A 7,168-nucleotide genomic window follows, 5' to 3' on the forward strand; every position below is an offset into this window, starting at 1 on the left:
TAGTTACAACCATACATTTAGCTCATTTTATAAGAAGTGATATTGAGTATGATAATCTATTTTAACTGTTTTATATGAGGAATAACTTAAAACATTGATCACATTTAGGAAGCAATGTTGTATAAGGGAAGGGTTCTGGAGTCTTAAACACATGGAATTCCAATCCACCCATCAATATTCAGACCTCGAGGTAAATTGTTCAACTTCTCTGAGCCTGTTTTCTTATTTGAAAGTGGGATTTAGATCTACCTAGAAGTATTTTTAAATGATAAGAAATCTTAATAAATCCCCTAGGTTATCGAAGGACACATAGAAAACATTCAATACATTCATTGCACCTTATTTTTAAAGTTTATATAAAGAATGCATGAACAATATTCTCTTTGAATTCCAATTAATCTATAATTTCCTTCCATTCATACTCATTTGATTGTTCACCGTTATTATGACAGATTACAGTCTCATTTTATCCCATAGCTCGGGAGACCAAGAAAGTAGATGCCAGGAAAGAGCTGCTCTCCTCTGAGGAGAATAGGAACCTTCCAAAAAAGGATATACTATATATTTTATATTTAAGAAGTTCAATCATCTTCTTCCATGTGCAGAGATAGCCAGATTGTGAATGATTACAAAATATATCAAATTTATAAGGTTTCTTAAAAATTTGTTAGTCATCAGACTTTACATGAATGCAAACAATAAATATTGCTGAGGATACAGGTATGAACTGTTTTTATCTCTGAAGAAGTGTGAACAGCAAACTAAGGAAGACACAGCAGCTATCACTGATTATTTAAACGGCTGTTAAGGGGCACCTGGGTGGCTCAGTTGGTTAAGCGACTGCCTTTGGCTCAGGTCATGATCCCGGAGTCCCAGGATTGAGCCCTGCGTCAGGCTCCCTGCTCTGCAGGGAGTGCTTCTCCCTCAACCTCTGCTCCTTCCCCTTCTCATGCTCTCTCTCTCTCTCTCCCCCTCTCTCAAATAAATAAATAATCTTTAAAAAAAAAATGGCTGTCATGTTGTATCAGCCAGGTTGCCAGCAACAGATATGCGACTTTGAATGACAAGCAGAAAGCAAATTGTGGAGACTGTATTGGGTAAGCTGACAAAATCACTGGTAAGGCTACAGAACCAGGCTTGGACACTGGACATAAACAAGGACGGCTTAGTAGCAGCCAGGATCCCATCCCAAATTATCCCACAAAACCAGTCCAATGAGCACCCACTAGTGGACAAGGGACCCCACAGCTTGTACTGAACCCTGAACACCACCGTGGCTGCTCTCCCGCTTGGCCACCCTTAGAAACAAAGCCCTGCAACTGCAACCGGGCCACAGCTTTGCTGCCATGGTCTGTGGTTTCCCCCTGTCTTAGTCACTAGCACCAGATTAAAGGTTGAGTTAAGGAAGACTGGAAATAAATATTTCTGCCTCTGCTTCTCCCTTAGCCGCCCTCCCCACCCCTCTGATTCACAAATCAGTGAATTCTCTAAACACAGGAAGGGTTCAAATGGTGGGCAGCCAAAGAAATATACTAAATAATCCACTACATAAGTGGAAGGGGGAGGAGAATTTTCCCGAGTTCCTACAACAGAAAGTAGGACTAGGAAGTTACATGTGGGGTGGAGGAGAAAAAGAGGAGCTGGGGTTTGCAGATTTAAACATGATAAGAAATAAGGCAAAATTAGATTATTAAAGAATGAAATAATAACTCTAGAAAGGTAGGAACTCTATGCTACTAATGGAGTTCAAGTCAGAGCTATGTGGTCATCAGAAAAGAGTACCGTAAAAAAAGAAAATCCACAGTGGCAGTAAAAATTCCTATGATACTATCCTTCTGATGAGATTAGGATTCTGACTCAGGTTATGTTTTTTGCCTGTTTCTACCATATCTTAGGTTATGGTTGGTTGCAAATATCTCCAGGGGCCTGGGACAGCCAGAGCTCCCACCTTCCTGTGCATCCTCAACTGACTTAGTAAACTCCCTGCCGATCCAGGGAGCTGAACAAATAGCATCTTTTATGTCTATTATAACATGAATATGACCAAGAAACTGATTCCAAGAAGATAAAGGTCACTATTTTTACAAACTTAACAATATATATTTCTGTGGTATATATATCTCTATATGAAATATACATATATATGATATGTGTCATGTGATACATATGATATATGTGATATGTAATATATATGTCATATTTCCTATTTAAAGGTAAAGGTGCTAGTGGGATAAATCTGCAAGCAGACAGTATAGATTGTAAATAACAATAAAGCTAATAGATCACCTACTAACATTTATACAAAAAGTACAATCAGACCCTTGACTTTTAGATGTGATTGGTATTTGTGAGGCTTCATAATTACTTATGCTTCTGAATTTGTTTATTAATAATAATGGCACTGCTCATAATAACATAGTTACTGCACTGTTAAGTGCTTCAGCACTATTTTAAGTGCTTAAGTGTATCATCTAATTTAATCATCACAGCAACACAGTAAGTTTTTTATCCTCATTAACAGATGAAGACATAGCCCTGAAGCTGTTATACATGCCGTCCAGCTTTGTAGAGCCAGCTAGACATAGAATCTGTGATGGAGTCTCTGACTCTAGCATCCCTGCTTTCAGTGATGCCCACTGGTTACCTGACACGTGTGCATCTTTTCTGATCACTATGTCCTAGTCTTTCTGGATTGCTTCTCAGCCACCAATAGCTGCTCTATTTCTTGACGTATAACTTCAGTATGTGCTCAAGGCATTATGTTGACCACCTGCTTTCATCCACCTAGCAAATAAGTATGCAGTTTTATAGCTATCATTTATCTCTCAGTGCAGATCCCTCCCAACAGAAAACAGTGCAACAAGCCTCCCTTTAACACTGGGAGAGCAGCCTGGCTCCAGATCCTCTTGGTTGGATGTCCCCCATGCATAAGCCACAGAAAATGTGCATACGACATCTCTGGAAGCAGCCGGGGTGTAAAGTTGAACTTGAGAAATCCATGGGGGGAGGTTTCAGAGGAATCTGATGTTTAGCAATAGAAGATGGAACACTTAGCAATAGCACACAATTTTGCACAAACTACAGTTTTTAAATTTAAACTCACAGCAGTTTTAAAATTACTACTGTCAAACATCACAGGGCCCACTAGTAAGACAAACACTACTGTAGATGTCATCTCCTTCCACCCAATGCAAAAATCCACCCATGACAGATGATTTTTACTTCTGCCTAAGCACTTTCGGGAATGGAAAACTCTGTTCTATCTTATAGTGAATGAAGAGCTTCCTATTACTGTTGGCATTACGTTTTTCAGGCCTAGAAATCTGGATTTATCAGGTCACCAGGGAGATCAGAAAATAGAACCATACGACTGCTATTCTGGGCACTATCTTTCATTAGCAAGGTATCTGGAAACCAAATGAATAATCAGAAGGATGCTTTCTAAACTTGGAATAATAGGAAATAAAATTATATATTATTATGAAATTTTCCCCTCAAGTCATGAACTAAGTTTCATAAATTATTTCTGTCCAACTACAGAGAGAACATGTCTAATAACTGGGATGTACAAGGTCTCCCTCTCTCACACCCTGAGAAAATGCTGAATAAATTCAGTCTGATATCTCAAATAACCAGTTATTTTTTTCAGCCACCAAATCCAAAACCTCATGCCAAACAAAATTTTACCAGAGTTATAAAGAATGGGCTGGTGAGCAGGGGCATTGGCACATTGAAAACCCAGTAGCGGCTATCTTTTCCAGACTGGGACTAATAGTAGGAGATGCTGTGACAAAACCAGCCTCCTTAGTAGCAAAGGGGATAGGATCCAGAATATCAGAGATTAGAGGGCAGCACTTAGCTTCAGAAGCAAAGTGGACAGATTTACTTTCAATGGCAGCAATATCAAAAGGGCAGTACGGGAGATGGGAGTGAGGTGTAGGGGTGGGGAGCTGCTGATTTTCAGGAATTTACTGAGGTGGCTCATAGAATGTTTTTAGAGGCAAGGAAGATAAGCCACTAATGAGAGAACTGCTTAAAAAGAGATAAAAAAATAAATGAGCAGAAGCCTGAGATCAGCTGTCCTCACTGGAAGTCACCATCCCTTAGAGTTTCCAGATTCATACCAGTTCTAAAACCAAAACCTGTAACCAAAGGAGAGGTAAGATCTTCATGAATAAGGACCCTGAAACTATAGCGTGTATTCAGAAGCGTTTTCTCTTTTCCTTCTTAAAGGGGCCTATGGTCATTTACTCAAGTAACCATACACAGAGGAAAGAGCGTGAACTTGGCTCATGAATGGCATGCTCTGTGGGTACAAGCAGAACATGGATTGCTGTTGCACTGTAGTCCCTACTTAACAATCACCCCAAAGACAGCAATGAGGACATCTTCCCAAAGAACAGCTCTTTGGGCTTTATGTCTGCTCATCTACTTTGAGTGAAAAGAAAACTTGCCTGAGGTTACAGCCTCATGGACAGAGGTGACTGACTTAGCTTGCTGGTTGGAACCATGGAAGGGGAGATTCCACAATCAGGAACAGGCACTTCAAAGAAACAAGCAAGTACAAGTGACTGGACCTGTGGTTAGGAGCTCTGTACCACATATTAATTGTTCATAAAAAAAAAAAAAATCCACCGAAAAAGAGACCTGAAATAACTAAGGCATAAGATAATTTGGCCAGTAGATGTCAGCCAGCCTCTCTCCTTGGCCATCTCAGTGCTTGTAGAATAGGCTTATGAATAGAGTAAGCACACGGAAAAGATGGGCCCAAGAGCACAGATTGCTTCTCACAAAGGTTGATCTAGCTACTGTTGCTCAGAAGGATCCAACCTGCCAGTGACAGAATTCAATGCTGAATTCCCCATATGATACCAAACAGAAATCTGGTGGCATGTTGATCATATTAGACCTTTTATATCCTAGAAAGGGCAATGTTCCATCATGACCTTGATTAACATGCATCTGGGAATGAGTTTTTCTTCCTTCCTAGAGTGCCACACAGCCAGCACTTTTCAAGGACTCACAGAGTGTTTGAGCAATTGACACAGGATCTCTCAAAATGTTGTCTTAAACCGAGGGACTCATTTTATGGCAAAGCAAGTGTGGCAATGGGCATATAACCATGAGATCCACTGCCCTTAGTCACATATTATAACATTCAGAAGGTGCCATTCTGATAGTGTTGGAATGGTCTCCAGAAGTCTTATCAGAGGCACAGCTTGGAGGTGACAGGATGAGATGGTATTCTTCAAGATGAGGTACATACCTTACACCAATGATCATTATGTAGTACCACATACCAAATATATAGAATATTTGGGTCTAGGAAACGAGGAGTAGAAGTAGGAGTGGTCTTGTTAGCCATTCTCCTTACCTACTTAGGATGTTTGGGCTTTTTGTCTCTTCACCTTTACACTCTGTAGGTCTAGAGTTCTGGGTTCCAAAGGGAGGGATGCTTCCACAAGGAACTCAGTAGGAGTCCCCCTGAACTTTATGCTGTAGCTACCATCTTAATGCTTTGGGCTCTTCATGTCAGTAAACCAGTAAGAAAAGAAAACAGAATCTCTGGCAGACATAATTGATCCTGAGCATAATGAAGAAGTAGGACTGAGGATAGGAAGGAATAAATTTGACACTTAAGTCATCCAACCATTAACATGCCCATGCCCAGTAATAATCTGAGAAGGTAACTGGAACTCAGACCCCTCCTGGCAACATGCCAGGCAAGCTGCTTAGACCAGCAGGATGAGGAAGATGATGAGTATCAATCCTAGATGCAGGACCAATGGTGCAGGGAAAACCATAGTTTTTTCTATCAACACTTCTTATAAGTTTTTCCAGAAATTGTGACTGACCAGAAAATTTTGAGAAGCTGTGCCTGGATTGAGTAGACTTAATTGAGAAGCAAGTGAATTTAAGTGTTTCAATAGGTAGACTATAGTAAATGCCGCTGGTGACCCACTCTTCTTTACCAGCCACCCCTCCTGTCCCAGACGTGATACATCTTGATAGCTTCTGTGAGTGTTAGCTAGTAAAAGCTCACAGCCATCCCTTTATTCAGGGAATGGTATTTGGTCAAACAGAAGCTACCACATCAAGCAGCTAGGGCCAACACGGGGGAGGGCAGACTAAACGGAAGAATAAGAGTTTTTCTTATGTAGCATGTAGTGTTGAAAAGTGCTTTCAGTGAAGAGATTACAATGTGAGCATGGGTGCAGAGAGTGTATTGAGTTCCTGAGTGACTGGAGCAGCAGTTCTCACTTCATTGCAGAGTCACGCTGATATGTGGGGTGGCATGATGTGAGGAACTTGTTACTAATAATATTAATGTGCTGAGGTGTGTGACTGATTCACTTACTGAAATAAATTAGAGAACATTCAAAGCTCTCTCTCAAATAATGCCAGTACCTCATTCCATGCTGATATCTTCTGTGTAGTAAAGATTTTGGCCTGGCCCAAAGAGAAGTCAGACCTTTGTGCCTGCCTCATAGGAAGTAACCTCTACATTTTTGGAACTTCCCAAGTGATAGGAATGTCTTTGTTATTCATGGTGGACCACTTCAACCACACCTGACAGATTATGCTAATGAGGTGACTCATGGTAGACCCCTAAGCTCATGTGATAGCAGTCTCAATTATGTGGGCAGTCAAACAACCATGCCTATATTATGAGTCTCAATAAAGACTCGGTACCAAAGATTGGGAGAGCTTTCCAGGTTAGCAATACTTCTCGTGTATTATCACACATTGATGCCAGGAGGGTGATGCATCATATGCATCCTGAAGACAATGGAAGCTTTGCATTTGAATCCTCCCTATGTTTTTCTTCCTTTGACTGGTTTTAATTTACATCCTTTCCCTAGTAAGCCATGACTGTGAATATAAAAGATTTCAGTGAGTTCTGTAAGTCTTTCAAGTGAATTATCAAACCTGAGGGTAGTTTTGGGAGGCCCCTGAACTTGCAGTTGATGTTAGAAGTGGGAGTGGTCTTGTGCGGAATCTTCCCTCAGACTTTGTAGTTAGACCCTGAGTCCTTGCAGTCAGCGTCAAAAGGCTTGGGCAGACCTGAAATCCAGAGGACTGTACCTTCAATTCCAGAGTTTGGCTAACTGTGGATACTTTCTTGATTGGAACAATAAAGTCAAAGTGTGCCACCTGGTAATTATAC

This window comes from Callorhinus ursinus, unplaced genomic scaffold (assembly GCF_003265705.2).
Source record: "Callorhinus ursinus isolate GAN/ISIS: 27379988/994484 unplaced genomic scaffold, GSC_fseal_2.0 scaffold4, whole genome shotgun sequence".
Classification (NCBI taxonomy): Eukaryota; Metazoa; Chordata; class Mammalia; order Carnivora; family Otariidae; genus Callorhinus; species Callorhinus ursinus.